The 18412-nt window shown below is 38.2% G+C and overlaps 1 protein-coding gene across 4 annotated transcripts in view; it reads left to right on the forward strand.

Annotated features, from left to right (window-relative positions):
- LOC137062575 (homeobox protein PKNOX2-like) overlaps positions 1 to 18412 on the forward strand; it is a 132605-nt gene that overhangs the window by 66837 nt on the left and 47356 nt on the right. The gene's annotated exons all lie outside the window — the stretch shown is intronic.

Below are 18412 nucleotides of genomic sequence, written 5' to 3' on the forward strand. Positions count from 1 at the left end.
TTGAAGATTACCTTCACTCTCTATGAGCTCAGGTGTTCCAATTTCGGCAGAATTCCAGCCTTCAATATTCCGATTTTTATCAGCGCAGTGAGGAAACGTCCCCACGCCGTGTCATCGGCAGGAACACCGCTCGCTCTTGTGTGCACTAATGGCATCAAGATGCGATTACGTTCTCTACCGTTGCAACACGCCCACACAAGGCACATAAAAGTTTGAATGATCTAAGAGCACTTTAAATTTTCTAAAGATTGCCATGTTATCACGTTTAATGGATGGAGTCAAGCAGTATTGAAATCTTTTCAAAGGAGTGCTATTAGCTTTTGGCTCTCTCAGTCATACAGTAAAACTGGTCTACGTGTTGTACGTGCACACCTCTCCTTTACTGTAGCCGTTAGCCAGGAAGTGTTTGACAATAAGCCAAAGGATATCCTTGTGGTTCTATAATCAGCATTAGACTGATTTCAGGACACAGTTGCAAGTTTCCATCAAATTGTACATCTAGGGCCCTATCATACACCCGGCACAATGCAGTTCCAGGCGCAACGCTATAGGGCTGGTCCGAATGCCATTTTTTGAGCTTCAAAGCTTAATCAACACCGAATATTCAAAGCTTCGGAGGGAGGGGGCTGAACGTATTCTTCTCTCTAATAAAGGCAGCAATTTCGAGAAGCGGCGCTCTGAGAATGGACACTGGACTAGTGATATAAAACAGAGAAATCTGTTACGTCCCGGTAGCAAGCTCCTATATTTCCCAGTAGATTCATTTAGATTGATAATAACGGTTAATATTAGGCTTGCTGTATTAGTCGGTGTTACCGGTGTTCAGGCATAACATCGGTTACATCGCCTGCCCACCGCGACACCGACACCACTGTCGTTTTGATTATTTTATAGTAGAAAAAAAACATTTAGTTCCCTAACGGATAAAAAGGCTAACACATTTTGATTCTATTATTCTATTTTCCACTATTTCAACCCAACGCAGCTTAACCCAAAAGCGCTTCTTCCATATAAGCTCATGCAGTTGTACACTCAGATAGAGAATACTGTATACTCCAGTTGCAGGGAACACTTAGGCTAGGAAGAAGTAAATATATTTATTAAGTATAATGAGTTTGGGTTCCTATTCAAATGTCCATCATCTTAAACATGACAAAGCTATAAGATAATTGTAAAAAAAAGAGTATTATGTTTTGCCAGATTGTATACTGTAAACATATTCAAGGGCAAATGAGAACCGTTTTCGAGGAGGATGCCAGGTGTGTGAGAAAACCCCCCAAAAATTTTGTATTAAGAAAACCAGATGTATTAAAAATAAAAGGATTTCTCTCTGGAAAAGCGTTCAATCTTGCCGCTCGCAAATTCCTCCATGGTGCGAACGCAACTGGCTTTTAAAGGGAATGGGAGGTCAGACTTTGATTGGTTTATTACATGTAAACACACTCATTGATTAAGAGACTAGGGACAGGCCTTTTGGACGATGCTCCTGGCACGCAGACCGTTTTTCCTTTTTTTTAAACCAGCAAAAGTGGATTCGGACATGTTCTGTGCCGTGAGCTTCAGACCATGAGCTCAGAACGTTAAAATAGGGCCTTTAGTGTCCGAATTCACTCACTCATTTTCATTCACTCCTTCAAGGGAACTGTATTAGTGGAGAAATGTAGGGCTATATGGTGCGATTTCATTGTTTTATAAATCTGGAATGAAAATGCAATTTTGACGGTGCAAATCTTTTAGGTTCCATTCTTTCTATACTGGTGCAGTCTATTGAGAAAATGCTAATTATAATAAAAGCTTTTAGCTATGCTAATGAGGTAATTTGCATGCGAACCATCAAGCCTCTGGGAATAGCAAAATTTTACCACACAGTAAGTTTCCGCAACACCCATTTCAGCGAAGACTTTAATCTAATTTTACTTTGGAATTATTTCTAGATCTACCATATCCAAACAATCATTACCATAAATACAAAGACAAGTGAAATTGCAGATAGATTGAATGAATAAAGATTCTGAATGTCTCAGACACAAAGGGTGTGTTTCAAATCATATACAGTCACATACACACAATCAAAGATTGCAATTTTCTCTGAGAATGAAGTATTAAGTTCCTGTAAAGTCAAAATTAAATATGTGCTCTGAGTTTGTCACACCACAGACAAATGTGTTATTAACCACCCAGCCAAATTTGAAAAAATAAAAATCTTGAAAAAATATGCAGCATCCTCTGAGCTCAAACGCTGGAAACCGCGCCCACTCGCAGGAAAACACAAGATAACACTCACATACTGCTCACGATGGCGCTTTATTAGTGAATCCCAGTTGTCTCCGATGAAAGTTTGTAAAGTTTGTGTGTGATCGGGCCACCATTTTAGCCCCGCCTAAAAATCCTGAACACAGCAATGGTAAAAAACTGTTTAACGTTATAACTCCACATTTCAGTACTACACAGCTCACAGTCTTTGTAATGTGTTTCAGCAAAACGTTTCTAACATTTATAATGTGTTTAGAAACAAATCTCAGAATTGCCTTCACCAGGACTTAAGTATGTATGATTTTTGGATTAAAATAAACAAAATCCACTAGAAGATTGTTATATATGTTGTTGACCCCAAAGACCCTTTAATATCTGATGTGTTTTATTAGACAGGTGAGCAACTTTTTTCATCATTGATGGACAGAAACTAATGATTGTTCTCCAGCTCAACACAGTTAGTCTTATTGTTTAAATCTGCTGTTCTTGATTTACCGCACAGAGTACCATGTTTTTCTTAGCCTGACAAGCCAGACCCACATCAAGATGTTTGGTCTAAACTCACCATTGACGGCTCAATCTGAGGGGCGGATAAACGGTTGTCTTTCAAACTCCCTCTGCACGTGATAGGATAGCGCTACACCAACCAGAGCAACGAAGGCGAAGCGGAGCTCGTTGACAGATCAAACATTCACCGTATCCGGTCGGCTAAACTCAGAACACATCTTCCCTTTTTAAGAATGACTTCAGTGCCGTTCTTTGTTCTTTTCTCAGAGAAAAGCTTAACTCCAAGTCTTCCAGAGTCGCGGTCAAAGCTGTTTCGAAAGACCGCCGTTCGCCAGTTTCTGTGTTTACTAGAAGCACGCAAACGCAACTCGGCTGTCGTCATTATGGCCCCGCCCACCGACTCTATACACGATGTGATTGGCGCGGCAAGATTCAGGCGAATACAGCTCAGAAGGGTATTGAGAGTTGCTAGACGACACTCGCGGGCAGATTAGATTTGCTACCACTAGGGTGCGTCTAGATTTCTAGGCTATGTTTTTCAATGCCTACGTACAAAAACAACACTGGACTCCATTTACATTCGTTGTATGGAAAACTCTTCTTTTGTTGTTTCGCAGAGAAGCCGTGTCCAAAATCCCTACTTTCTCAGCAGGTACTACTACATTTGAATTTGATACTTTGCAATCGTTAAAAAAGTATGTTGTATATAGTATGAATGTGGGTAGGATGAATGTAATTCGGATGTACTACATCCGCCATTTTGTCATTATCATGTGACCTACCAGCTTCAGTTGCATCCCTTCACCGCCATTCATAAATCCTCTCCCGTGGCCTCATGGGATAGTAAACGTGTCCATCGAATACACACTTCAGAATCTGGAAGTAGTAGGTCATCCGGGGACTATTTACCTTGTGTTTTTGTTTTTTATAACCCTGTATTCGGACAAACTTCTCTATTGGCGTGCTGTTTTTCGCATACTATATAAGTAGGGAAGTATTCAATTTCGGACACTGCGATACAGATTTTTACAAGATGACATGATTTACATTTTTTGGGTGAACTCTTTAAACCAAATGGAAAGCCATCATTTAAACATGTACTGTATGTGATCGAGACACACACACACGCACACACACACAGATTTGAGCTCATGAATACCAGAGATTAATCCTCCACCTGTGGTTCGTACAGGTTAATGAGCAGTGCTGGGACGTAGAGTCTCCCCAGCTGTTTTACAGTTTGTGTGTGTGTGCGTGTGTGTGCGTGTGTGTGTGTGTGTGTGTGTGTGTGTGTGTGTGTGTGTGTGTGTGTGTGTGTGCACTAGCAGCATGTTGCCTGAAGGTGTATAGCCCTGGGATGTATGTTTGTACTTCTAAATCCGTGTGTGTGTGGCCTGAGAACCTAGTCCAGAGTTTTCCGTCCCTGTGCTGGGGTTCTGTTCCGACACACTGCCCTTCATTAATCAAAGCCCATATGTCCGTCCTTTTCCTCTCCCGGCACGCACATGCACACACTCAGAACGCATTGCAAATCTGCACACGGAAGGGCCGCTAATGTAGCAAATGTATTCAGGTGGGCCGGTTTTATATATTCACTTTGGAGAAGCCCTGACTCAGGACATTAAGATTCATGATATTTGGGCATTTGTGACACGCGCACTGTTTAAAATTATTCATTGCATTCCCCGCAGCATCTGTGACTGACAAACTTCCGCACAGGATACATAGTAAAGGAGCCAGGAAAATCACAATCAGACACTTTTAGCATCGGCACACTTGCTTTGAAGATCAACAATTCCTCGGGTTAGGCACAGAGGAGTTCACAATGAAGTCTTTCACTGTTGATTCATAATAATTCATTTTACAGCTGTAGTGTGTCATTTTATTATGTTTTAATACGTTATATCCCTACTTAATATACAGAGACAACTACAAGAAAGTCATTCACAGGTTGATTCCCCAGAGAAGAAATAAACACTGTATGGTAACACATTAGTATGGGGAACACGTATTCACTAATAGGACTTTTGCCTCAAACTCATAATTTACTGCTTATTAATAGTTAGTAAGGTAGCTTTTGTAGCATTTAAGTTTGGGTATTGGGTAGGATTAAGGGATGAAGAGGGATAAGGTATTAATATGTGCTTTATAATAGGGATGGCTCGATACCACAATTTTGGCTTTGGTACGGTACCACAATCTAATACCGAAGTACTGATATTAAATCGATACCACAAGGTCTGATATTAGCGCGGGTATATTGCACGCGAATGAGAACAATTATGCAAGTTTTGAGTTTATAAAGTGGGAAATTACCACAAATGTTTATTAGTAAATTAATCAGCAAAGCTTATCACATCAAATCAGTCATTTGAAAGCTTTCTTGTGAGAAATAATTTCAGCAAAAATCTCTCAAAATTAGCAAATTGCTTCTGGTTTCAAAAGACATCGCACTACACTAAAGCAATCTGCATTTCACGATCGTCTCGGGATGGAGAACGGAAATCATTTGAACACGCAAGAGATTTTATAGCATTTCGTAATAACAGTTACAGGAGATATGAGCTCATACGACACACACACACACACACACACACACACACACACACACACACACACACACACACACACACACACACGCCTGTCACTTAGTCACGCTCGCACATTACACATTAAGTTTCCTTAAACAGTCAAATACACAGATAGATATTTGAGTCATTACAGTCATTACAAATTTCACTTCTACTCCTCTCTTTATTAATTCGTTTTGGGCATCTTGAGTGAGATTCGACTGCTTTATCCATTTTGTTCGTCTATGTTGTTGTCACATTTGCCGGTTGTTTCGGGTCAGTTTGGGTAGCGCGCTGCCATCAAGCGGTGAACTTCGGAAAAGCAGCATATACCGAAATGTGCCAAATCATGATATCGTACCGTTTTAAATAAAATATATACCGGTATTTTTCCAGTACCGGTATACCGCGCATCCCTACTTTATAAGAACTAATGAACAGCCAACATCCTAGTAATATGCATGATAATAAGCAACTAGTTAATAGTGAGAATTGAAGCCTAAGATAAAGTGTTACTGTGCTTTCAAAACATCCCAATCTGCCTAACAAGAGCAGCATTGATTCAACCACTGGCGTGGGTATGGGGCGTGGCTCTCGCTTTGATTGGACAAAATTACTAATGAAAATGTTAATTTTTGCCAATAATAACAAAGACGAACAATCTGCATCCTGGTGATAGTTACAATTTTAATTCAAACATACTGTTAACAATAATATTACAGAAGAAAATAGCACTTACATGAAAGAATATGATTGTTTCATTCTGTAATTGTTTCACATAGTCCAAACATAGTCTAGCCTTCAAAATTTGGGGTCAGTTCAACATGCATTAAATAGATCAAAAGTGACTGTAAAGGCATTAATAATATTAAAAAATGGTTTACAATTTCAAATAAATGCTGTTCTTTTGAACGTACCGTTCATCATATAATCCTAAAAATCTAAAACAAATGTGTAACATTAAACAATATGTTTCTTGAGCACCAAATCAACATATTAGAAGGATCAGTGACACTGGAGACTGAAATAATGACCGTTGAAAATGTTTGCTTTGCCATCACACTATAAATTGCTTTTTAAATCGTAATAATATTTCACATTCCAGTTTTCACTGTATTTTTGATCAAATAATTGCACTCTTGCTGAGCATAAGAGGGGGAAAAAAATACCCCTTTCCCTTACCTCTTTTTTTTGACACGTTTTTCCGGCTTTCACTGTCATACATTAGGGGAGCGCTATTTAGCATCTCCTGAACGAGTACAGTATCCTTGGACCAAAACCATAGACTGTGAACAAATCTTGGCAGCGCGTCACCACACGTCACTCCTCGATAACTGAGAATGGGCAAAGAGGCAGGACGTGGATAGAGCTGAGGTGCCTGGTTGCTGAAACACCCGCCTAGCTCGACCATAGTTGTAAACCACCTGCCTGTCACTCAAAGTGGACACCCCCTTAATTATGCAGAACTTTAAGGCTTAATATCATTTAAATGGATGAGTAAAAAAAAAAAAATCACCCTCCTCATAGTCATGAATGGCAACATTTGCTATATATACCAAAACCGCATTTTGTACCAAGCCGTAAACATATTTTTTTCAGCTGTAAAGTCGGGCATTTGAACATTGACTCCCTTTTGGAGCCTGTCCCTAGTGGCCAGTCGATAAATTGCAGTTTAAGTCCTTCCGTGTTGATTTCAAGAGAGACCGTGGGAGGTTGAGACGTGATCAAAACACAGGAAAAAGGAAGCAGAAACGAGTGATATAAAATGTAAGCAGATGTATATGAAAAATAATGAGATTATCAACAATAAACAGTATATAAATCAAAACTGCCTAATATTATTGGCTGTAATGTTAATCCAGGACGAGCTCTGTGAAGCTTTGGTGGTGTTGATGGACTCCATCTGTGTTTGATCATCGCTCTGATCTGATCCAGACGTAGTCTTTGACAAAAATTTGATTTTTTTTTCCAGCTTTTTGCTCAAAATGTTGTATACTTTAGTTTATTTACAGTCATAACTTATGTTGTCACGCGTGCAATAAATGTAAAAAGACGGTGTGACAGCTTGAGCGACTCCCAGATGTGCTCAACTATAACAACTCTTCCTCTTCTCATTATGCCTTTGTTGTGTGTCCCGGGGGTGGGATTTATGTCAATTTTAGGGTTAGTGATGTCACAACCCATGAAGAAGCTTGCTGTAGTCCCTATCAGCCGATTGTTGTAGTCCATAAAAAAAGATTTTGTACTTTGAGCGTCGTAACTTTGCAGATGTTGTTTATGCTCAAACAGGAACATTACACACTCACTGAAGTTACAAAAGTTAAAAAACAATCAACCACCCCTTTAAAAAACACTGGCGTGGAAAGAGTTAATGCATCTTACCAACCCCAAACTTGTAAACTATGTTATGTGCTAGTCAGTTTTTGTATAGCACATAGTGAATACATAAAATGTTTTAGCTAATCAATTTAGTGAATCTGAGAAAAATATTTAAATATGACAACAAAATATTGTTTAAATGTAAAGATTACTTCTCAAAAGGCAAAAATTAGTCTACTGAGGCCCTGTATATATGGGTTGAGACACCAGTGGCACAGAAATAAACCTATAAATAAAACCATTTATGTGGTTGTTTTCGGTTTTCGAAACATCGTCCAGTGGCGTGCCACGTAGGAAGTGTCTCAGGAGAAAGTGAAGGTCTGTTGTTTCTTCAGTCTGCCAGCTTGCCTGGTAAACAGATATATAAAACACCCTCTTCCCAGATGTGATGGCTAGCTGTGAGACGCAAGGGGAGACTATGTGGATGATGATGATGAATGGGGTCTATAAACCACAAACCACTTCCTCCTGTACTTCAGAGCTCACCTGTTTCTGCTTAACGGGGAAAAAACCTGCTGCTCTTTCTCTGCACCGGCTCACGCTGCGTTCTCCGCAGCCGTCCACAAAGGATGTTTCTAACTAAGAGGAAGTCACACATCTTTGATCCTTTGGCATTGTGCGCGAGGATGCGTGTCCCGGACTGAGAGATTCAATACGTGGTCATTCTCCGGCATTTGTTTGTAGTTGATAGCATGAGTAGATGCAGATGTTTGGATAGATGCCACTACAAAATTGTGATGCACAGTTAAAGCTGTCGTTTTTAAAGAGTTCATAACACACACGGTTTCTGCCAGTCTCATGGTAATCTTGAGTACCTATAGAGTAGGAATGCATTCTTCATATGTCAGAAGAGTCTTAAGTTTGATCAGATTCATAAAAGACATATACACTGTACCGATTTTACTGATTCCAAAAACAGCCGAACTTTTGCTGGCAGAGTCACGAACATACACACACACACACACACACACACACACACACACACACACACACACACAATACATCATGGCATTATCCCTGGATGACTTTCTATTCACTATACGTTGGTGGTGTTCACATTATATGCACTTACACGCCGATTGCCAACAAAACACACATTTCAGTTCAGATCTCAGTTTCCACTCGTGACTGGGAACAAACATAACGTTGGGTTATGATTATGGGTTATAGGAAGCTGAACAAGGTGATCTTTCCCTCACCAGAAACACTTCTTTAGTGACTTTGTTGATTTTATGGTCTGTAACACGAACAAAGCTCTGTGATGGGCGTGCTCTTGCTCTTGCTCAAGTTGGTGTGTGTGTGTGGGGGGGGGGGGGGGGATGGTTTTTTTTTTAAAATATGAGGACACAAATGTGTATAATGAGTATGACATAGTTATTACAAGGAGAGGGGAAAATATGAGGACATTGGCTATGTCCCCACTTTTCAAAATGCTTAATAATCATACAGAATGAGTTTTTTTGAGAAAGTAAAAATGCAAAATGTTATCTGTGATGGGTAGGTTTAGGGGCAGGGGCAGTGTAGGGGGATAGAAAATATGGTTTGTACAGTATAAAAAACATTACGCCTATGGGATGTCCCCATATTTCACATTTGTGTGTGTGTGTGTGTGTGTGTGCGCGTTCATTCAGGAGAAGTGCCCTACAAGGAATTCTGCCCTTTATGATCTCATACAGGCCCATATTTAAAAAAATCTATTGTATATTGAGTGTATTTGGCACAGAAATACTCCGCCATATAACATACCGCCATATAACAGTGTAAATAAGTCAGGATGCATTAAATAGCATCTTTAAACATGGATAAACTGTGATGTAATGAATTATTAATGTTAATATATACATGCTGATGCAAAGAGTTTGTGACTGTGATATGACAGTGTCCCATTATTTCCGTAACGTCTTCATTATAGTAGGTTCACAAATTAGCATGCAGGGTTTGTCATGACTAAACAACCTCTCCGGCATTGTTCTATTAGCCCCGTCAGTAGCAGCTTTCCGTCAGGTGCTGTGCTAATTATCGACTGATCAAACAGTCAAACGATTGTGGGTGAGGGCTCTGGTGAAGTACTATCGATGGGCCATTTTTCCCAGACACACACCAGACGTGTTCAATACATCCCCACTTTACTTTCCATTTCCCCAGCCTTTAAAACGCTCTCCCTGCCAGCTGTAATTATCAGTTCAAGTCATGAAGGTACAGGCTGCTGTGTTGGATATGGGACTTACAATTGCACATTTCTCATGAAACGCTGTAATTGAAAAAAAAACTACTATGACAATTAACTTTGTTCTTTTTCATTTTTGCCTTATTAAGAATATTGGATTATTGGAATATTGGATCACACAAATAGATCTCACTATTAACTAACTATTAAATACAATAGTTTAGTAAGGTAGTTTTTGTAGCATTTAAGTTTAGGTATTGGGTAGGATTAAGCTCATGCAGAATAAGGCATTAACATGTGCTTTATAAATACTATTAAACAGCCAGTATCCTAGTAATATGCGTGCCAAAAAGAAACTAGTTAATAGTGAGAATTGGACCCTAAAATAAAGTGTTACCGAATATTGTTCTTTTAAAAGCTCTTTTTATGTAGTCTTTTTTTAGCTTCATCTTTTAAGTAGTTTTAGTATCTGTTTTGATGCACTTTTAAAAATATATTTAATTAAAAATACAATTCTAACTGTTACTTTGTGTTTGAAATAGGTATACGTTCTATAATTTTATAGTTATATAAATAGTAGTATAGTAATTTATACTGTTAAATTGGTGTCACTGCAATAACAACCTTTAATGTATTACTTCCCATGAATGTATTAATGGGAAAACATGAATGCTTTATGAATGCACAAATACCTAAGAGACAACATACACTCCTAGGCAAAAAAGAAAAAGAAAAATGGCCCAGGCAAAATATTGCACATTTTTTATTGGTCTTCTTCACCATCACTCATCACTGGTCAGAAAATGAGCATGAATTACACAAATACTGAAGATTTAGCACAGAATAGGCTTCCCCAACGTGCAGACAGCTTTTTACAGGAAGAAGAAATGTAAATGGATTCTAACAGTTCATGAGTAATTGAAAAATGTCTCACAGTTTAGTTTGAGTTAAATTAAGACCAAATATTCATTATAGGGTTCAAATCTGGAATCTGACCAGGCCAAAACATGAGCCTGACGGAGTTGTTCTCTAGCCATCTTAGTGGTCTTTGCAATTTGGTCGGGAGCATTATCGTTCCTCTTTAGATAACAACTTTTCTTTTGTGGGAAGCAAGCCATTCTGCAATATTCTCCTGTACTCCAAAGCATCAAATGACTTTTCACAGTGAAGTAGCTCACCAATACCAGCATCTGAAGCGGCTCCGCACACAATGCTTCAGTGCTAGAGATGCATTTATCATTATATTCCTCAGCAGATCTTCGAAGAAATCGCTCAGGAGCTTCACCATGCACCTCGTGTGTCATTGTGATTCCTCACTTCATGCAACTGTGCTAAACCATGAATCCCATAATCTGCCAAAAACTTCATTCTGTCTTTGATGCTTTTAAGGCGGTGCATTTGCTTAAATTTAGCAGATTTCCTGACCAAGAATTTGTGGTTAAGACAATAAAAGCTTTTTTTTAGTGTTGTTAAGGGGAATTATTATTTTATTTTTTTTGCCCAGGAATGTATAGGGGTCAGTAAGATTTAATATTAGTTCATATTTATATTCCACAAGGATGATCAAATAGTTGACATGGGCCAGATAGCACACACCAACGCACACCCTTATCTGGCTTTAAAAAACTACTGTCAGGATTTACTAAAGACACGCAGTGAAAAATGAGCGCTATAAAGGCGTGGACTGAGTTATTGCAAATACATTTAGGAGTTTCCCTTTTAGATGCAAAATGTATGGGAGGAGAGTATTTAAATGAATCACGCAAGGTTTGCGCTCGTCAATTTGCTTTTGTTTGGCCATTATTTATCACCCAATAAAGCACATCTTAAACCAGACACTAATTTGCGCTGCTCTTGGTAGATTGTGTTGGTCATTATGGAAATGATTCGGCTGTGTCTGTGTTCTTTAAAGCTGCAGTCCGTAACTTTTTGCACTCTAGTGGTTAATAAACAGAACTGCATGCGTCTTGCGGAAGAACATTGCAACCGGAGCTACTTCTCTCTGTTTATGTCTGTGGCGGATCACGCAGGGACTGTGCTCCTCCGCAGCGGTACCGACCAGTCTGGCCTGAAATAGTCCCAATATAAATACTTATTATAAGTGTACCATAATGATTCAGGGTAAGACAAAAACAAGGTTTGGAAAATGGATTCATGTTGTACAATCTCATTATATAATTTTTGTAAACCTTGAACACAAAAAAAGTTAAGGACAGCAGCTTTAATGTGTGTGTCGTCTGTAGATCACACGCAGAACTTTACACTCCCATCTACACTTTTTGGGAATTGCGCTCTCGCGCCAATTTGCCCTGTTTAGTAAATCTGGCCTGAAGACTGGAACTATATTATGGCTGCCAGGGTTGGCGAGTAACAGAATACATGTAATTTAGTTATGTATTTAAAATACAAAATTTTAGTAACTGTATCTCATTACAATTACATTTTAAATGGGTGGTCATCTAATTACTATTTCACACAATAGATGTTTACACATAGTCTGCAAGAGTAAAGACAAAATGACAAATTTATAGAAATTGCCATATTTAAAAATGTACATAGCCTTGAATCTGAACTGTCTGACGTTACCTGGATGATCCACGACTGTTTTCGGGGTTCATGTCAAATCATTTGTGTAGGTAAATGAGACCTTTTTATCTTACATTTATGACTTTATAATCAATTGTGAGTTTAAATCTCATAAACAAGTCTGATAAAAAGTCAGAATTATGAGATACAGTCGCGATTACCTTTTTCATTTTTAGAATTAGTGGCCAAAACGAGCTTCCACAAAACACAATGGAGTAAAAGCCGCGGTAAAAACTTTTGAACAGGATTATGTGTAAATGTTTCTTACTTTGTTTAAAGATCATATTATTTTCATTTATTTCCTCCCTTCAGTAGCTAATAACATGTTTCTACAATTTAATCTGTTAATCCAATTCAAAAAGTTTACACCTCCAGATTACAATGCTTCTTGAGCATCAATATTTCTTTCTTTTTTCTTAGATTGTATGTATTTTTTTTCTTCTTCAAGAAATATTGTAGAAAACGGATGTTATTTAAAATAGAATGCAGAGTAAAACCAAGTCCTATGTTTGGTGGTCCTGTTTTGTTGTACACACCTTACGTATTCTAAAGTAAAAAATAAATGACAACTTGTGTAATCTAATTAACCCTTGTGCATTCATTTAAAAAAAGTTACACATTGGTTCTTAGAGGACAAAAATGTCCATGTCGAAAAAAATTTATCTTGGGAGCACAGACTTCAGTTTGGTCTCATTTTAAAGAAGACCCTTGGCAGAATATTGTTGAAGTCAAAAAAGTTTAAAAAGTGAAACCCAAAAAAAGTTATAAAGTTTAAGAAAATATTTATGAATAATATTTCATTAAACAATATATATATTTTTAAAAACATTTTGAGTTATACAACTAGAAAATCAAAGCCATACATCTAAAAAAGCTGTGTTTCAAATTTGAGGTTGATATCTTAAAAAATGAGCTCTCAGCGTGATTTGGTTTGGGCACAGTGCCAACTTTTCCCCATTAGATGCCAGCAAAACTCCACTGGTTCACACAGTTTTTGGATTTGTGATTTGCAATTGAGTTTTTCTCTCTCAAATATTACAAGCACACACATGCACACCTACACACAATTTTTTTATTACATACATACACACTACACTCTGACATCCATACCTACACACCCACACAGTTATAAAACTGCATCATTTATCAAATTGGCGTTATATGCATAAACAAAAAAACAGGAATAAAGTATTTGCTTTATACGCCAAACCGTAAAAATGTAAAAAAAACAAAACGTAAAAATCTAGTAAAAAATAGTAAAAACTAAAATTTTGCAGCCTTGGCAACAGAATAAAAGCCTATTAACAAAGATTGCGTCAACAGGATTAAAAATAGCAGTTTTTATGGGTTTCAATGTGGACATTTTTGTCCTTAAGGCCCTAAGTGTGTGTATTTTGTGTACCTAGTGCAAAATAGTTTTTTTTTTAAAGGAAATGGTGGTTAAATATTAATATTCAAATACAAATACACTTTAAAGAAACCTTTCCAACCCTGAGTTGCTGTATTTAGTTTACATTTTTTGCTATTTTCTCTTGTGGCCCACAAAAGGGACTAGTTTTTGGCTCCAAAATGTGTTTAGAGTAACATCCTGATCTGTCACACGAAGGGTTCACGCCTTTCTTATAGCTTTATGTGTGCTAAAAGTGCACATGCTGATGTACACGCAGCTGTTTAGACCATCGGCTGCATGCCGGGGGAAGAATTTCCGACTGTATATCAATGAAGCGATCGATGTGTTTGTATCGACTGATGCATTGAAATCAATACCCGGTATGTTTAGTCTGAAGGTGTGATGATGAGTTTTAAAAGAGCAAGCCAGAAGGCTTAATCAGTGCACGGCCTTCGCCCGCCGAGACTTCGGAGGTTTCTTTGCTCATTATAAAGTATGCGTGTGTGTGTCCATGTCTGTAAACACAGGTTTGTGGATAGAGCTGTTACCTAGTGTACACGGTGTGTATGCATTATTATTATGATGCTGCGCTGGGTACCACGCCACTCCAGGGACCAAGACTTGAGAGGCCCTCTTAAAATACCGTGCAATAATTGGAATTGCTTTATCTTTAGTCTCATCAATTAATGTGCAATTTTCCATTTAATTACCAACTCGCTCACAAAATTTGCAATTAAAATGAGCCGAGATAACAGTGAAGATGCCTTTCGGCTGATAGCACTTGGAATGAGAACACAAGCGCGGTGTGTAATCAGTATACAAATCACACACACACAACGTTCTCAATTTGTATGACTTGGACGAGCTTCATAAAATATGCAATGCCAAGCTAGAATCTAATTTGTGCTTGGAAAATTCCTCACGTTTCCACGAAAGTCCGACACGAAACGATCCGAGTGCAGAGGTGCTGATGGTGTTTACGATGATGATAACCCAAAACTCAGGGTGTGTGTGTACATGTGTTTGTGTGTGTGGGATCTCCTTAAAATAGCTGCCTGGTTTGCCTTGGCCCCTCCGACCATTTTCCACACGCTCCTGCCAACCTGAAGATGATCTGCGAGGGAAAAAAAAACGATCTTTCCTGTTTTCCCGCTCGAACTGTTGTCTGTCTGCTGTCTGAGGAAGGTTACATCCTGTCTGCCGTCTGACAGACTTGGCTTCTGTACTGTATTCTGCTCTATGTCTCCTTGATTTTCCCACAATCCTCCTGACAGTTCTCTTGTTCTGCTGTTCACAGAATTATTGCTGCAAACTTGGAACACACGATTCTGTGTCTTTAAGATTTCAAGCTGTTAAGATATAGACAGAGCTAAAGAGATGTTCTCAAGAGAGAAAATGAGAGAACTTTATAGGTCACGTTTTAAATGAGTGATTTATGTCTCATGTAATTACCGAACGGAGCAGAGGTCCCACCCACATTAGCTCGGCAGATGTGATTGTACTGTTCTTTCAGAGTAATTATATATGATTGCGTATGTATTTTTAGTATTCTTTGCGATTGCTAGCTTCTGCTTCTTACATCTGTGTGCTGCTAGTAAAAGCTCAACGGTGGACTGAAGACTGGTGGGGTCAAACTGTCTGAAGTGATCGTTTTAATGATTTGGGTGGGAATTCAGAACAAAAATAGAACCTCATATTTGCGTGTTTGGGTGGCACTATTTTGACTGCACTTAGATGGGGAAATCAATATTCAACTTTCAAAGATGTTTATGGTAATAGCCTCAGTATATTGAAAAGAAACAAGAAAGCTTACTTGTTTGTTTACATTTTTTCAAAAACAAACAAGAATTTTCTTTTTGTTTCGTTTTCAAATTCAGTTAATGTCAAAATATGACATTTCAAAATGTGAGTGAACAAAAACCTCTAGAATTATTGTTACAGACAAGTTAACATGAAGCCAAAAGAGTAAAGAACATTTGAGTGCTTTCACACCTGAGCGTTTGTTTCAGAAGCTGGTGTGTTTTCTCCTTTGGTTCGGTTGATTTAGGCATATGTGAACATGGCAATCGTGCTCAGATCCGCACTAAAGTAATCGCTCCGAGACCGCCTGAACGAGGTGATCGGCCCGATTGCAAATGAACTCTCGGATGGTTCACTTGAGATGTGAAAGCAATCCGACCCAACGGACCAACAAATGGTATGATTATTCATAATGGGAAATGTGCTATATAAATAGCAATCGTATCTGATTCTGTGAGTGAGCACATTAGTTATCAGTTGAAAACCAAAAAGAGGTCTTTTAGATGAATACAATCGGGAGTTATATTAAAAATGTCCTGGCCCTTCCAAGCTTTATAATGGTTGCCCAAATTTGAAGCCCAAAAAAGTGCGTCCATCCATTATAAAAGTATTCCACACGGCTCTAGGGGGTTAATAAAGGCCTTCTGAAGCAAATCAAAGGGGTTTTGTGGGAAAAATATCCATATTTAAAACTTTATAAAGTAAAATATCTAGCGTCCACCTGACCGCCTTCTGTATTGAATTTACGGAGAAAGTATAACACCTCTCGCAGTTCAAAACACTTATGTCCGACCTCATCGTTCTCAGTTATGCTTTTTCTGTAAGTAATACGGAAGGCGGGCCGCCAGAAGCTAGATATTTTACTTTATAACGTGTTAAATATGGATATTTTTCTCACACAAATGCCTCCCTTCGCTTCAGAAGGCCTTTATTAACCCCTGGAGGCGTGTGGAGCACTTTTTGGATGGTTGCACTTTTATTGACTTCAGATTTTGGGCTGCCATTATAATGCTTGGATTAGCCAGGACATTTTTAATATAACTCTGATTGTATTCATCTGAAAGAAGAAGGTCATATACACCTAGGATCAGTGAGGGGGAGTAAATCAGGGGGTAATTTTTACTTTTGGGTGAACTATCGCTTTAACCTCAGACAGCGGTGGGAGATCCAGAGAGAGAGCGTGTTTGAAATTGCTGCAGTATTAATACAAATGTGCTGTATCATTTAACAGCGGGAATGACGGCTACATTCATACAGTGTTTGCGTGTGTCGCGACAGTTACAAATAAAGCCGCAATAAGCTCATGGAGCAAACTTGTCAATGATCTTGATGGATGATGCAGAGGAAACTGACCAATAAGAGGACCGTTGTCCAGTCATGTGACTTACATAAACATGTTTTGGTACACTTTAAAATGTCGCCTTATGAAAACGAACCGAACCAAGAAGAAAATTCAACATTGTTACAAATGAAGCCCCTGTTTTGGAACAAAACAAACGATCTACAGGTGTGAAAACGCCCTCAGAAACGAGGTTCAGGGGTCCATGTGTGGTGACATGGGGCCAATTATCTGTAGTCAGGGTTTCCCACAGTGCACCGTCCCCGGGGTCCGGCCTTCCCTTGCCCAGTGTCAATTACTCGTCTGACAGCAGAGCTAATGAGCCACTGATTGGCCTGCTGGGGTTGTCATGTTTGCCTTAGTAAAACACTAACTCATCATGTACCTGCGCCTCAAGGTGCTCATTTCATTTTCTGGACAGCCTTCCTCAAACTTAGATTGTGTTAGATAAGTCTTGCTCAAATTTGTTACTAATGCATTAATGGATTCTGTAATTATCCATTATATATACAGAGTATATTATTTGCACTTTTATAATCTTTTGTGTACAGAATTGCAATAAAAAAAGGTATTTTATGCATGTAGTCTAAAAGGCTTCAATTACAAATACTCTTTATGTAGACCTTGAATTAATAATACATAATTAACTCATAATTAAATAATTTGATGTAAATACATTTCTTCCAACATTGTATCAAAGTTTGTTTGTCAGATTAAGTACGGCAGCACCTAGTGGTGGGTTCTAGAGTTGTTTCAGTAAATCATTTTTATTTATTTATGATAACTGTTGTTTCTTTGGGAATTATTTTAGTACATTTTTTTATATGTGTGTGTGTATATATATGAGTGATTTTATAACTTCAGATACATTTTGCATTTCTGTTCACTTACAGAAATTCTTTCCAGTATATTATTGAAAACATATTCAAGTTAAATATATATATATATATATATTTTTTTTTTTTTTTTATTGCCTGATTTCTTTATAGTATTGTTTTTCAACTCTGTCACACACGGTCAACATTGTCACTCTGACTACCTTGGTAACAGAGTTTGACGGTAACAGAATTGACCATTTTAAACGTTTTTGCCAAAAGTTCCACTTTCTAACATAAATGCTAAGCGCATGGCACTAATAAATCATGATCATAAGGCTTTTAAACAACCCACTGTGTGATCAGTGATAGATTCTGTTTTCCTTTTGATACTGTGGTAGCAATATGACGTTTCACAAAATAACTCTTTTTAGATTGAAATATTTTCTCAGAGAGAGCACACACACCTTTCAGTGCTTCAGATCTTATCAGAGAGGCAACGTGACATCATTTCCTGTACCATACGTATTTCTGGACGATACTTCCACCAATTTAATGGCAAAGTACAGAACAGTAACAACATTTTTATATAACAAAAGTTATTTT

Source organism: Pseudorasbora parva, chromosome 23, assembly GCF_024679245.1.
Source record: "Pseudorasbora parva isolate DD20220531a chromosome 23, ASM2467924v1, whole genome shotgun sequence".
Taxonomy (NCBI): Eukaryota; Metazoa; Chordata; class Actinopteri; order Cypriniformes; family Gobionidae; genus Pseudorasbora; species Pseudorasbora parva.